Source organism: Aotus nancymaae, unplaced genomic scaffold, assembly GCF_030222135.1.
Source record: "Aotus nancymaae isolate 86718 unplaced genomic scaffold, 86718_ANA_hifiasm-v0.15.2.pri h1tg000014l, whole genome shotgun sequence".
In the NCBI taxonomy this organism is placed as follows: domain Eukaryota; kingdom Metazoa; phylum Chordata; class Mammalia; order Primates; family Aotidae; genus Aotus; species Aotus nancymaae.
The window spans coordinates 113,496,018-113,512,217 of record NW_026988425.1 but is presented as its reverse complement, the minus strand read 5'-3'; the positions used below and the strand labels follow the sequence as shown (position 1 = coordinate 113,512,217).

Here is a 16,200-nt window from a genome sequence, read left to right as displayed (position 1 = left end):
GTGCAGCAAACTAGCATTAGGAGAAATACCTAATGTAGATCACAGGTTGATGGGTGCAGCAAACCACCATGGCGCATGTATACCTATGTAACAAATCTGCACTTTATGCACCTGTATCACAGAACTTAAAGTATAATTAAAAAAGAAAAGAAAAAAAGTCAAAAGCGATTGCAAAAAAAGCAAAAATGAACAATTGGGATCTAAGTAAAGAGCTTCTGCACAGCAAAAGAAACTATCATTACAGCAAACAGACAACCTACTCAATGGGAGAAAAATTGTTCAATCTATCCATCTGACAAAGGTCTAATATCCAGAATCTACAAGGAACTTAAACAAATTTAGAAGAAAAAAAATGAACAACCTCATTAAAAAGTGGGCAAAGGATATGAACAGACATTTCTCAAAAGAAGACATTCATGCAGCTAATAAACATATGAAAAGAAGCTCAACATCACTGTTCATTAGAGAAATGCAAATCGAAACCACAATGAGACACCATCTCACACCAGTCAGAATGGCAATTACTAAAAAGTCAAGAAACAGCAGATACTGGAGAGGTTGCACAAATAGGGATGCTTATACATTGTTGGTGGGAATGTAAATTAGTTCAGCCATTAGAGAAAACGATGTGGCGATTCCTCAAAGACCTAGAAACAGAAATATCATTTGACCTAGAAATCCCATTACTGAGTATATACCCATAGGAATATAAATAATTCTATTATAAAGATACATGCATGTGTATGTTCATTGCAGCACTATCACAATAGCAAAGACATAAATTAACCCAAATGTCCATGAATGAGAGACTGATTTAAAAAAATGTAGTATATTACACCATGGAATACTATGCAGCCATAAAAGGAGTGAGGTCATGTCTTTTGCAGGTACATGGATGGAGCTAGAAGCCTTTATTTTCAGCAAACTAACACAGGAACAGAAAACCAAAGACTGCCTCTTCTGACTTACAAGGTGGGAGCTGAACAATGAGAACCCATGAACACAGGGAAGGGAACAACACATACTGGGGCCTCTCAGGAGGGGGCACAGGGATGGAGAGCATCAGGAAAGATAGATGACGCATGCCGGGCTTAACACTGAGGTAATGGGCTGATAGGTACAGCAAACCATCATAGCAAATATTTACCTATGTAACAAACGGACTCATCCTGCAAATGTACCCTGGAACTTAAAATAAAAAATAAAAATTAGGTTTATCAATTACACCTGGTTTCAGTAAAGCTTGGCTGGATTGAAGGAGAGTGTAAGGGCTCAAAGATGAAAGATGTTTACACAGCAAAAAAGGAATCTTTGTGACCATGAGCAGACTCTGGGCCTCTCTGGTACTGAAGTCCTTCACGTACTTGCCAGTAGTGATTCTAGAACAGCGCTCAAAGTGCCCTGTTGTGATGCAGCAGTGATAGGATAAAAAGCCTATGCCTGAGATCCCTGGACCCTTACCAACAGATATTTTCCTTCTTCTGTCACTACTTCATTCTTTGTAATAAAGCTGGCCCATTAGTATAAACTCTTGGAGTCTGTGATTGATGCCATAATTTATTATGTTTACAGAATATAGGAGAAAACACATATGTCAACTGCAATGGAAAAAGTATTTGACAAAATTGAAAAGAAAATGATGAGGCCGGGCGCGGTGGCTCAAGCCTGTAATCCCAGCACTTCGGGAGGCCGAGGCGGGTGGATCACGAGGTCGAGAGATCGAGACCATCCTGGTCAACATTGTGAAACCCCGTCTCTATTAATACAAAAAAATTAGCTGGGCACGGTGGCGCGTGCCTGTAATCCCAGCTACTCAGGAGGCTGAGGCAGGAGAATTGCCTGAACCCAGGAGGCGGAGGTTGCGGTGAGCCGAGATTGCGCCATTGCACTCCAGCCTGGGTAACAAGAGCGAGACTCCGTCTCAAAAAAAAAAAAAAAAAAAAAAAAAAAAAGAAAATGATGAAAACTTACACAAATTCTGATTAGAAGGGATGTTCCTTGATCTAATAAAAATCATATACAAACAGCATATAGCTAATATACTTAAAGGTGAAACACTTAACACTTTTCATAAGCAAGAATAAGATAAGAATTTCCAGACTTAACATTTTTATTTAGAATTATATATTTATAGAACATTTCATTCAAAAGCTACAGAAGACATATCCTTCTCCTCAGCACACAGCTCATTCTCAAGGGCAGACCATATGTTATGTCACAAAACAAGTCTTTAAAAATTCAAAAAAAATTGAAATCATATCAAGTATCTTCTCTGACCATGATGAAATAAAACTGGCAATCAATAATAAAAGGAATTTTGGAAGCCATACAAACACATGAAAATTAAACAATATGCCTCTAAATGACCTTTGGATCAATGAAGAAATTAAGAAAGAAATTTTAAAATTTCTTGAAACAAATGAAAATGGAAAAACTACATACCAATACCTATGAGAACAGCAAAAGCAGTACTAAGAGGAAAATTTGTGACACTAAGTGCCTACATCAAAAAAGTAAAAAAAAAAGTAAAAAAAAAAAAAAAAGACCCTAACACTGCATCTTACAGAACTATAAAAGCAAAATAAACCAAACCAAAAATTAATAAAAGAAAAATAATGATCAGAGTAGACGTAAACTAAAATTTATAAAAATAAAAATATCAGTGAAATGACAAGTTTATAAAGATAAAAAAAATTGACAAGCCTTTGGCCAATTGAATTAAGAATAAAAAGAGAAGATTCAAACAAATAAAATCATAGATGAAAAAGGAGACATCACATCCGGTAGCACAGAAATTCAAAGGACCATTAGGAGCTAATATGAGCAAATATGCCAATAAATTAGAAAACATGGAAGAAATGGATAAATTTTTAGATATAACCTGCAAAGATTGAACCATGAAGAAATCCAAAACGTGAATAATGCAGTAAGTGACAAGATTGAGCTATGATAAAAAAGGCTACCATTAAAGAAAAGCACGGGACCTAATGACTTCACAGTTGGATTCTAACCCACATTTAAAGAAGAAGGAATACTAATCCCATTCAAAGTATACTGAGAAATAAAGGAGAAGGGAATACTTCCAACTCATTTTAAGAGATCAGCATTACCCTGATACCAAAACTAGAAAAAAAAGACATGTTAAAAAACAAAGCAAAACAAACAAACAAAAACTACAGGCCAATATATCTGATGAACATTGATGCAAAAATTCTCAATAAAATACTAGCAAACTGAATTCAACAATACATTAAAAAGATCATTCATCATGACCATGTGGGATTTATCCCAGGGAAGCAAGGATGGTTCAACATATGCAGATCAATTAGTGTGATACATCATATAAACAAAATGAAAGACAAAAACCGTATGATCATTTCAACTGATACTGAAAAAGCATTGCATAAAATTCAATATCCCTTTATGATTAAAACTCTCAAAAAACTGGATATAAAAGGAATATACTTCAACATAATAAAAGCCATATATGACAGAGGCATATTGAATGAGGAAAAACTGAAAGCCTTTTCTGTAAGATCTGGAACAAGACCAGGATGCCTACTTTCACCACCATTATTCAACATAGTACTAGAAGTCCTAACCAGAGCAATCAGACAGAGAAAGAAATAATGAACATCCAAGTTGCAAAGGAAGAAGTCAAGTTATCCTTATCTGCAGATGATATAATCTTATATTTGGAAAAAACGAAAGACTCCAGCAAAAAACTATTAGAACTGATAAAAAAAATTGAGTAAAATTTCAGCATACAGAATCAACATGCAAAAATTACTAGTATTTCTATCTGACAATAGCAAATAATCTGAAAATGAAAGCACAAAAGTAATCTCATTTACTATAGCTCCAAATAAAATAAAATATCCAAGAATAAACTTGACCAAAGAAGTGAAAGAGCTCTACAGTGAAAATTATAATATACTGATGCAAGAAATTGATGAGGACACAAAAAATGGAAAGATATTCCCTGTTTATGAATTGGAAGAATCAATGTTGTTAAAATGGCCATACTACTCAGCAATCTACAAATTCAATGCAATTCCTATAAAAATACCAATGACGTTCTTCACAGAAATAGAAAACACAATTCTAAAATTTATATGGAATCACAAAAGATCCAGAATAGCCAAAGCTGTCCTGAGCAAAAAGAACAAAACTGAAGGAATCACATTTCCTGACTTCAAATTATACCATTAAGCCATAAAAAAAAAAATGAAATCCTGTTATTCGCAACAAAGATGGAATTGGAGAACATTATGTTATGTGAAATAAGCCAGGCAGAGAAAGACAAATTTCACGTTTTCTTGCTCATTCGTGAGAATTAAAAATTAAAATAATTGAATTCATGGAGATATTAAGTAGAATAATTGTTATCAGAGGCTGGAAAGGGTAGTGGGAGAGGAGAGTGTGGGCATCGTTAATGAGTACAAAGATATAATTAGAGAGAGTGAATAAGATCTAGTATTTGATTGCACAACAGGGTGACTACAGTCAACAATAATTTATTATAAATTTTAAAATAACCTAAAAATGTATAATTGGAATGATTTATCATTACACACAGAAATGGTAAATGCTTGAGTGATGGATACTCGCTTTACTTTCATGTGATTATTACACATTGTATACATTGTGTACGATACAGATCAAAATATCCCAAAAACATTTACACCTACTATTTACCATAAAAATTAAAAAAATTAAAAAGAATTATACTACATGTTCTAACTATTATTAAAAGGCAAGAAGAAGAAACAAAAGGCACAGAGAATGGAAAGGAAGAAATAAAACTCTATTTGAAGATGACAAAATTGTTTACATAAAAATCCTAAGAATTCTACAAAACAACAAAGTAAATTTATAAAGCTCTTAAAGGTAAATCTAGGAAAATCAAATGTATTCTTGTACACTAACACCAGTGAGAAACTAAAACAAAAAATTGCCATTTGCAATAACATCAAAAAAACACAAAATAGTTAGAAAAATTAAAAAGAGATACAAACATTTACACTGAAAACTACAAAATGTTGTTACAGGATATGAAAGATGACCTAAATATATACAGAGAAATATTGGTTTCCTGAATTAAAAAAAAAAAACAATGTTTCTTCCCAAATTAATCTAAATGTTCAACTTCATGCTAATTAAAATGTTACTATGCTTTTCTGTGGAAAAAAAAATGTTAGAAATTTGAGAAGACAGTTCTAAAATTTGTGTGGAAGTTCAAACAAGCTGTAAGAGTAAAGAATCAAAATAGAAAATTTACACTACCTGATTTAGAAAAGAATCAAGATAGAAAATTTACACTACCTGATTTCAAGACCATATGGCATTGGAGAAAGAACAAACATACGGATAAACAGAACCAAATAAAGTTTAGAAATAGTCTCACACATACGTTGCCAGTTGATTCTTGACAATAAAAAATGAGAGTTAGCTACAACATACCACGATGAAACAACTGGACTTCCAAATGCAAATCAAAGTGACCTGTATATCACAGCACATACAGCATTTACCAGAGATGATGCATAGATATAATGTCAAAGGTAAAACCTTTAAAAAAAAAAAAAAAAATGTAAAAAAAGTTTCTGCAGTTTTGGGAGAGACAAAGATTTCTTAGCTTGGGCATCTGACACACAAACCACTTAGAATGATAAATATGATTGTAATGAAGTAAAAAAAAATAAGTTTGCATTTTATACAATTAAAAGCAAAGTACAGAACGACAGACATTTTTGTAATACATATATCCAGAATACATAAAGAATTCATATAATACAATAATATAAAAAACAAAATATTTTAAAAGGCAAAAATTTGAACACACTATTCTTAAAAGAAAGAAAAATGGCGATAATCCCATTAAAAGATGCTCAAATTCACTAATCTTGAGATAAATCTAAATTAAAATCACCAAATGATAACTGTACATATCCATTATAATAGTCAAAATATAGAAGATGCCAACACCAGGCATTGATGAAAACATGCAACAATTGGAACTTTGGTGGAATGCAAAATGGCACATTTACTTTAAAAAAACAGTTTGCCGTTTTAAAAACATTTAACATACACCTACCACATGACTCAGCATTCTACTCCTAAGTATTTACCTAAGGTTGGAAAGTATACGTTCACAAAACATCGTACGGAAATGTTTATAGCAGTTTCATTTTTAAAAGCCAAGTGTAACTCACCAAATGTCATGAACAGGTGAATGGATAAATAAAGTGCAGTTTACTCATATAATATGAAATTCTACTTGATCACAAAAAGAATAAACTACTGACATAATATGCATCTGAAAATAATTATGCAGAGTCAAGAAGTAATATTAAAAGAGTTACAGCATGTTTCCATGTACGTTAAAGTCTACAAAATGCAAACTAATCTACGTTGACAAAAAGCAGATCACTCATTTACAAGGAGCAGAATGAACTTCAAAGTGGCAACAGGAAATGTATGCTGGTTTTGGAAATTATTGGCATTGTGATAGTAGCAGTGGTTTCACAGTGAATATACTTATTGGAGTACTTTGAATAGTACAAGTTAAATGAATGAGGTTTATTGTACATATATTATATCTCAATTGATAAAAATATTCTTCTGCAGCAATACTAAGAAATATTTATCACCAGATATTGAAATATTATAAATGAACTATAAAGAAAATGGTATGTTTTGATGCCTGCATAAATGAACAGGTGGGCCGAACAAATTATAAAACCCAGAAAGAGTCCACAATTCCAAACATAAATTTGGCATATATAAAAATGTCATCTGAAAAATCAGTGGGAATACAAGTAGAGCTTTTAATAAATGATGCTAGGATCATGGATCACCATATGGAATAACATAAAATTTAATCTTTTGTTCACAGTTTACAGCAGAATACATTCCAAATGGATTAGAGATTTTAAAAAGTAGATGAATTCTTCCATAACCTCAGAAGGGAAATGTTTTTCTAACTATAACTCAAAATCATTAAGTTATGAGGGAAAGAATTATAAAATTGACTACAATAAAGAGAATGTGTCACAGTTAAAAAAAAAAGTAAAGTAAAAAGACAAATGTCAAATTTGGGAAAATATTTCCAGTTTATAACACAAATGAAAAATTTATACCCCTAGTCTACACAGACCTGTTAAAAATAGAGGCCAAAAAACCCAGTAAGAACCTGATTGAAACATGAGCATGAGATATGAATTGTCAGTTCACAGAAATAGAAAACCAAGTGACCCTCAAACACGCAGAACATACCAAGCTCACTCACACAAAGAGAAGTATAAATGAAAATTACCCTGAAATATAATTTCTCACCTAGCAGACTGGCAAAAATCTGAAAGTTTGACAACAGGTTCCATTGAGGGAACTGTAAAAAAGAGGCACTTTCATAATTGGTGAGGTACATAGTTAAACTTTTAAGAGTAAAAAAGTAAATTAGTACCGCCATTTTGGAAGACAGTCTGGTGTCTTTTACAAAGCTGTATGTAGGCTTACTACATCATCCAGCTGTTTCACTGCTAGTTTCTTATGCAGATGAATTGGAAATGTATATCCAAAAGAAAACCTGCACATCATGTTCATAGTAGCTTTATTCATAATTCCTAGTAATTGGAAGCAACCAAGATAACCTTCCATAGGTGAATGGATAAACAAAATATTCATATAGTGGAGTATTAGTCAATGACAAGAAATGAGGCCGAGCTCATGCCTGTAATCTCAACACTTTGGGAGGCCAAGTGGGCGGATCGCCTGAGGTCAGGAGTTCGAGAACAGCCTGGCCAACATGGCGAAACCGTCTTTATTAAAAATGCAAAAATTAGCAGGGCATGATGGCGTGTGCCTATAATCCCAGCAGGATAGCTGGGACAGGAGAATCACTGGCTGCAGTGAGTCAACACTGCACCACTGCACTCCAGACTGGGCATCAAAGCAAGACTTCATCTCAAAAACAAAAAAAGATATGAGCTATCAAGCCATGAAAAATGATGGAGAAACTTAAATACCTATCACTAAATGAAAGAAGCTAGTCTGAAAAGGCTGCATGTTGTATGATTCCAGCTATCTGAAATTCTGTGAAGAGACAGTAAAAAGGTCAGTGATTGCCAGAAGTTTGGGATAAAGGAAGGAGAAACGAAGAGATGGAACACAGGGTTTGTGCGTGTGTGGGGTGGGGCGGTTAGGGCAAAGGGATTATTCTATATGATCCTGTAATAGAAGATACATATCACTGTATATTTGTTAAAATCCATAGAATGCACAACTCAAAGAGTGAACCCTAATGTAAATATGGGATTCAGTAGACCATGATGTATCAATATCAACTCATTAATTCTGACAAATATACCACACTATTGTAAGATATTAATAATAGGGGAAACTGAGGGAGCGGGAATGGGGAGGAGGGGTTACAGGGGAACTCTATTTTTTGTGCAATCTTTCCTAAATGTAAAACTGCTCCAAAAAATAAAGTTGTAAAAAAGTAAAATAGGCTAAACAATGATCCATGCTTTGGAATAAATAAGTGAGGCTGTGTATATCTGAAGTAAGAGGAACATGATAGACAGATGGAGCCTTGGAAGCAGAGGCGTGAGGATGCTGAAAGGATCTGAGAAAGAGCAAGATGCCAGGGTTGCTGGGATGGGTTCGCTATGTGGATTTTAAAACCCCAAATCCAGAAGAATGAAGTGGCTTGCTTGAGGTCACACAACTACCCACTTTTGGATTGATCAGATAGAAACTCAATTGTTCTCTTGACAATGAGCAGTCCCATGTCCTGCAAAGAAGGCCCTCCATTCAGTTTTGAGGCTGCAGTGTGCACTGTTATCACAGGACAGCCAAGAAACCAGGCAGCAGGATCTTCATAGGTGTTGTGATTCCCCGCAAGTTCTCCTTACGCTTAAGCATGAGTATCTGGCTTCTCCCCGCAACGGGCAGACCATGTGTGGTTTCACTTTATTTCTGAACCAAACTCAGGATTGTAATCCCAATCTCCTGTTATTAAACCAAAGGAGATAAATCATTTTAAACTAGAAACCCCTTGGTAACCAAAAAAAGTGGTAAAAATTTTAGCTCTTGGTTGAAAATCAGACAGCAGGGGTAATAACTGATTTCATTTACAACATGACTGGAGCCACAAGCAGATCTGAAACAAGACAGAGTTGGGAGAACCAATGTGGTCTTTTTAAAAGTTTCGGAGAGAGATCCAAGATGGCTGATGATTAGCAGCTCGGGCACGTACCTCCCAGTGAAAGCGCAAAGAACGAGAGGACGCCACACTTTCAGACGAATATTAGTTGCTCACGGACCAGGAGATTCCCAGTGGAGGAGCTCCACGGGTCGCCAGGGCGACTCTTGTGGCCGGCGTGGCGGTTTTGCTGGTGCCTTAGCACGCCAGTTCTTGGTGCAGAGTCCGGAGATTCCGGGCAGAAAAGCACCATCAATCTTAACACCGCTGTTTTGGCCGGCTCAGTGGATTGCTCAGATTTCGGCGCAGGGAATCAACAAGTTGGACGTCAGAGACCCAGTTAGAAAGTCGGTAATTATAAAGACGACAGATGGACAAATATATAATGAAGGGAAGAAACCAGCGTAAAAAGGTAGAGAATACTCAAAATCAGAATGCCTCTCCCTCTACAGGGGATTCCTCATCAGTAACGGAACAAGGCTTAATAGATTACACGTGTGTTCCAATAACAGAAGCAGGTTTCAACCTAGCAAGGCAGGGTAATATTCAACTCCAGGTAATACAGAGAACACCACAAAGATATTCTTCAAGAAGACCAACCCCAAGGCACATAATCGCCAGATTTATTAGGGTTGAAATGAAGGAGAAAATACTAAGGGTAGCCAGAGAGAAAGGTCAGGTTACCCATAAAGGGAAACCTATCAGACTTACAGCAGATCTCTCAGCAGAAACGCTACAAGCCAGAAAAGAGTGGGGACGAATATTTAACATCCTTAAAGAAAAGAACTTTCAACCCAGAATTTCCTATCCAGCCAAACTAAGCTTTATGAGCAAAGAAAAAATTAAATCTTTTGCGAACAAACAAGTACTTAGAGAGTTCACCACCACCAGGCCTGCTTTACAAGAGCTTCTGAAAGAAGCACTATACGTATAAAGGAACAACCAATATCAGCCTTTCCAAAAATATATCAAAAAGCAAAGAACTTTAACACAATAAAAAATTTACATCAACTAATGGGCAAAACAGCCAGCTAGCATCAAACGCCGGTATTAAACTTATATATATTTTAATTGGATAAAAAGCCAAAACCCATCGGTATGCTCCATCCGGGCCCATCTTACATGAAACAATACACAAAGACTCAGAGAGAAGGAGGAAGATTTACCAATCAAACAGAGAGTAAAAATAAACTAATAAACAAAAAGCAGGAGATGCAATTCTCGCCTCTGATAAAGTAGACTTTAAAGCAACAAAGATCAAAAGAGGCGAGGAATGACATTACATAATGGCAAAAGGATCAATGCAACAAGAAGAGCTAACGATTCTATAGATCAACGAGATAGAAAATTAACAAGGATATTCAGAACTTGAACTCAGACGCGGAACAAGTAAACTTAATAAACATTTATAGAACTCTCCACTTCAAATACACAAAACATACATTACCACCTCACACCTATTCCAAAGGTGACTATATAATTGGAAGTAAATCACTCCTCAGTAATCGCATAGCATTTCATAGGTTTAAATTAAATATTGGTTGGCTGTTTGTTTGTTATCTTCTTCCCTTATTCCTTCCTGACTACATCATTAAGTATAATTATCAGTATAAAAGAGGTTTTCAATACCCATTACTAAATTGCATTCTAGCCTGGGCAAGAAAGCAATACTCCCATTCTCTCTCCCTCTTTCTTTTCCTTCTCCCTCCTCCCCATTCTCTCTCTCTCTTTCTCTTCCTTTTTCCTCCTTCCTATTCTCTCTCTCTCTCTTTAAAAAAAAAAAAAAGAAAGAAAATGAAAAGGCAAGCCACAGACCTGAAGAAAATATTTGCAATACAAAAAAAAAAAAAAAAAAAAAAAAGAGACAGAGTTGTGCTCTGTCACCCAGGCTGGAGTACAATAGTGTGATCTTGGCTCCCTGCAACCTCCACCTCCCAGGTTCAAATGATTCTTGTGCCTCAGCCTTTCAAGTAACTTAGATTCCAGATATGTGCCATCATGCCCAGCTAATTTTTGTATTTTTGGTATAGACAGGGTTTCACCATGTTGGCCAGGGTGGTCTCGAACTCCTGACCTCAAGTGATCCACCCACCTTGGCCTCCCAAAGTGCTGGGATTACAGGCATAAGCCACTGTGCCCAACCCAGGTACCTTATCTTCAGGGAGCACACTGTGAAAGGAATTCCTTATCAAATCTTGGCTTTTTGTTAAGGTGATAATGAGTCCTTCACAATATTACAATATATCTCCCTTGAGAAAAGTTGGATTGTTTATTTTCATTCCCATACACATGGGCCTTCCCATTATAATTTCATAAAGGGACAGTTGATGTTTTCCAAAAGGGGTGGATTGGAGTGTAAGCACCACTAGTGGAGGTGCTTTGGGCCAGAGGAGGTGAAATGTTTCTGTGAAAAAAAAAAAAAAAAAAAAAGTTTCACCTGTATGTCTTCCTTGTATTTCAGATGTGAGTGTCAGAGGCCCTTCCCTAATTACAGCAAGGAAGCACACCTTAGAAGAATCTGGATTGGCAAATGTCCTGATGTGTGCCAAACTTTAAAAATACTCCTTATGTCCAAACAAAACACCAAAATGGGTCTTCCTACATGAAAATGGCATCTATCCCATTTCTATTTCCATCCCAACTCTATTATCCTACTAAAGTGCTTAGAAGAGTTATCTAGCCTCTTTTTCACTCTGGAAAATAATATTAATAGCTATTTCCAAATAGGGGTTGAGAAAGATTAATGTAAGATGGTGCATGTAAAATGCCTAACACAGTAGCTGGCATAGAGTAAATGCTCATTAAAGGTTAGCCTAAAAATGAACCTACTGACAATGTTTCTCTTTACTGTCATCAACCAAGTAATAACGGAAGAGGAAGAAATGCTTCTATGAAGCCACACAAAAAGCTTAGTATTGTAGTTCTTCTTTATCTACAGTTTCTCTTTCCACAGTTTCAGTTATCTGAGGTCAATGGCGGTCTGAAAATATTAAATAAAAAATTCTAGAAATAAATAATTCATAAGTGTTAAACACTGTATCCCAGTGCTTAAGTCATTCACCTCACTTCAACTCATCACTTGGCATTTTGTCATCTCATATCATCACAAGAAGAAGAATGAGTACAACACAATAAGATATTTTGAGAGAGAGAGAGAAAAAGAGACCATATTCATAACTTGTATTACAGTATATTGTTATAATCGTGCTACTTTGTTACTAGTGTTCTCATTAATCTTTTGCTGTGTCTAATTTGTAAATTAAATGTATCACAGATAGGTATGTATACATAGGAAAAAACAGTACATGCAGGGCTTGATGTTATCCTTTGCAGATAAGGGGGGAGGCTACTATGCAGCTTTTTGATTCTCAAATTGCAGTCCTTGTAATTTTAGTGCCCCATAAAAATGTTAATAGTTATCCCATGGTCAAATATACTTCAGTAAAAATTAGCAAAAACACACAAACAAAAAAAAACTGGGCTTCTTTACTTTTTGCAGATTTGAAGAAGTTAGTATTGAAGAAATAAAATGGAATGACACGGCTTTGCCTGAATTTCAGAAAGACAAGTCCGCCAGCGTTAAGAAAGGTGTCTGGAAGGTGGGAAGAAGACACAGGAAGGGAGAAATGATGCAGGCCATGGGAATGGTCACAGGGCTGTGAGAAACACCGAAAATGCTGAAGAGACAGGAGGTTGTTCAGGTGAAATGCCGATGGTGTAAGAAAGGGAGAAGTCAAAGAGGTTCCATTGTCTTTGGAATGCAGTGGTAAAATCTAAGATACAGGACAAGTAAGGAAAGAAGACAATGAAGAGAAAAAGAAGGAAGCAGAGGAAGAGAAAGAGTTGCCTTCAGTTCCTATTCTGTACCAGAGGCTATTAGATCCCTATTTTACCACTTGGCTGTTCCCTTGAGCTAGTGAAGAGTGGAGCTGGTTTTCACATCATGCCGTTTACTACAAGTCTCTGCCCCGTGTTTGCTCATGATATGGCAGCTTCATCCCAGAACTACTGGGTTAACTATGAAAAAGGCTAATCCCTTTTATTGAACCACATTAACTTCAGAGAGTCTTAGCATTAGCCTGAAATTTTGCTCTGATTACTGTCAAATGCCTTTTGAGTGTGATTCCCTGCTTGGAGCAGCAGAGACTAGCTCTGTTTTTTTAATACAAGTTACACCCCTGAACTGACATAACAGAAAAGGTACTGCACTCATGTCTTGCTACTCTTGAACCACCATTTCTGAGAATGTGTCATATAGTTGTATAGCACTCAAAGGTATCCCATAAAATAAAGAGCTAGTTAAGACCACTGATTTTTAGTGATTGAGTTGGAAGAATAATACATTTTGAAATGTGCTAGAGGTAATGCGTGCTTTGTTGAACAAAGGGCCTATGGGAGTTTCTGGTCCAGATTGCCTGTTCACCTTGAACCTGTGGAATGACCTACAATGTTATATGAGCAACAGGTCTGACCCACTGTGTATGGTGTTTGTGAAGATCAGTTAATCAAAAATTATATCAGGTTGGGTATGTGGCTCATGCCTATAATCCCAGCACTTTGGAAGGCAGAGGCAGGAGGATCACTTGAGGCCAGGAATTAAGAGATCAGCTTGGTCAGTCTAGCAAGACCCTGTTTCTATTTTTAAAAATAAAATAATTAAAAATTGTCCAGGCATGATGGATCATGCCTGTGGTCCCACCACTTTGGGAGGCCAAGGCAGGTGGATTCACTTGAGGTCAGGAGTTCAAGACCAGCCTGGCCAACATGGCAAACCCCATCTCTACTAAAAATAAAAAAAGTAGCCCAGGTGCAGTGGCTCACACCTGTAATCCCTGCATTTTGGGAGACCGAGGCGGGCAGATCACCTCAGGTCGGGAGTTTGAGACCAGCTTGACCAACATGAAGAAACCCTGTACAAAATTAGCCAGGCATGGTGGAACAGTCCTGTAATCCCAGCTGCTTGGGAGGTTGAGGTAGAATCACTCGAACCCAGGAGGCAAAGGTTGGGGTGAGCCGAGATCATACCATTGCACTCCAGCCTGGGCAACAGGAGCAAAACTCTGTCTCAAAAAAAAAAAAAAAAAAAAAATTAGCCAGACGTAGTGGTGCATGCTTGTAGCCCCAGCTACTAGAAAGGCTGAGGCAAGAGAATTACTTGAACCCAGGAGGTGAAAGTTGCAGTGAGTTGAGATCATACCACTGCACTCCAGCTTGGATGACAGAGACTCCATCTCAAAAAATAAATAAAAATTATATCAACGAAGATACATCTGCATAATAAATATAAACACACCTCAAACAACCCTACAACAATTTAACTCTTTTGATTTTCCAGTATATCCCCTAATCCTGTGGTGTAGGAGTGCACACTAGTACTTAAGAGACAGGCCAGGATTCACATTCAGGCCTTGCACCCACTCTCTGAGAAGGCTGTCTTGAGTGGATTTGCTTCATAAAGCTGAGTACCATTTTCCTTGTGGTGAAATGAGAATAATAACGTCCAGTTCACAGGTGCTATAGAAATAAATGTAAATCACCTGGCTAGCATTTCATAAACACAAGTTACGTCTCACCAGAGCAGAAAGAATGCAAGAACATTTAGCTTGCGATGGTCAGTGAGGAAGGGACTACTCATTACTCCAGAGCCAACTGATCTGCCCACCTTCATCAGGAGTAAAACTGGTCAACCTGAATCCACGCCTCTTGCCTAGGGGGTCGGGCCACACCTGCTGCAACTTCCTGCAGCACCATTGGGGGAAAACAAACCATACACGTCAAAATACACTTGGCTATGTCCTAACACCAGGGTATTATGACGCAATGTAAATTTAAATGACACAGTGTGCTTTAGTGGAGAAGACCAGAGGCTTTAGGGAGACCTCAGAGTAATTAGCAGCTAATGCAATACAGTCAGGCACAGAGTAACTAACTCCTACGGTCGTCGGCATTTGTGCTCACTCGGAGGGCAGCCCCTTTACGTAAATATATAAGGATAATTACTACTGGGGAAAAAATGAAGCAAGTATTGTTTACTGCGGGGATGAGGAGGAGCAGGGCCTTGAATGTACAAAGCAGCCGGGCTACCTGCAGCCACTTCAAAGAGGGTCAGAGTGTGAAACGCGGGGACTACGCCCCTCCAAAACCTTTCCAAGCCCAGCACGCAACAGTAGCAAAGGGACGCACGCAGCGGTGATGTTACCTGAGCTTATGTATAGACGCTTTCCTTCGTCTCTTCTTGAAGCATGCACAAAAGGGGAGTGGCTTCAGCCGCAGCATGTGGAATACACTTTGCCTCGTGACAGGCCTTCCGCCGTCTTGCCACCACTGAGCGCGGACGCCGCGCTTAGCAGAGCCTGTTTGCCAGAGGCGACTCCGAGGCCCTGGCGCCTGCGCAGTTGGATGCGGAAGTGGAGGGCGCAGCGCGGCTAATTAGAAAGAGGGGGGAGCACTTTACAAACACCGTTGCGAGAAACGCGAGAAGTGTAACGTGGCAAGAACCAGGCAGCACCTGGTGTCAGCGGCTAATTGTGTTGTACGGTGGCGTGATAGACCAGCGCGTTTAGGGCAACCCGAGAGGGTCGCGGCGCTTGCCTCGCAGGCGCCGCGTCCTCTTGACACCAGGCTTGGATTACAGGAGGGACCGGCGCGGTGGCGGCAGCTGCCAGGACTCACGTTCCACTCAGATGGACGCATGCACAGATGACGAGCCTTTATCTTACCCTTGCAGGGCTGGGGCAGGAGTCACTTTTGCCACTTACACAGCAATGCCTGGATAAAACAAGAAAAATGAATTCAAAAGCTATATTGGATTTTAATGTGTTTGAAAAATATTTAAAAAGGAAGAAAGGGAGAGAGGAAAAGAGGGAAAGGGAAAAGGACAGTAAAAGAAGAAAAAGGGAAAATGAGTTTTGTATACAGTAATTTTTAAAAATTACAATCAGTTCTATTTTCCGTAAGACGTAATTTTCATAAATATCCCCCTTCCCACCATT

General features: G+C 37.6%; 1 long non-coding RNA gene across 3 annotated transcripts in view; it reads right to left on the bottom strand.

The window, feature by feature from the left end:
* Positions 1-15,577, bottom strand: part of LOC105707670 (uncharacterized) — a 242,600-nt gene extending 227,023 nt beyond the window's left edge. For all 3 annotated transcript variants that reach the window (XR_010342637.1, XR_001105148.2, XR_001105149.2), the window contains exon 1: positions 15,408-15,577. This is a non-coding gene — a long non-coding RNA (uncharacterized LOC105707670). The remainder of the gene's footprint in view (positions 1-15,407) is intronic.
* Positions 15,578-16,200: the final 623 nt, after the last annotated feature.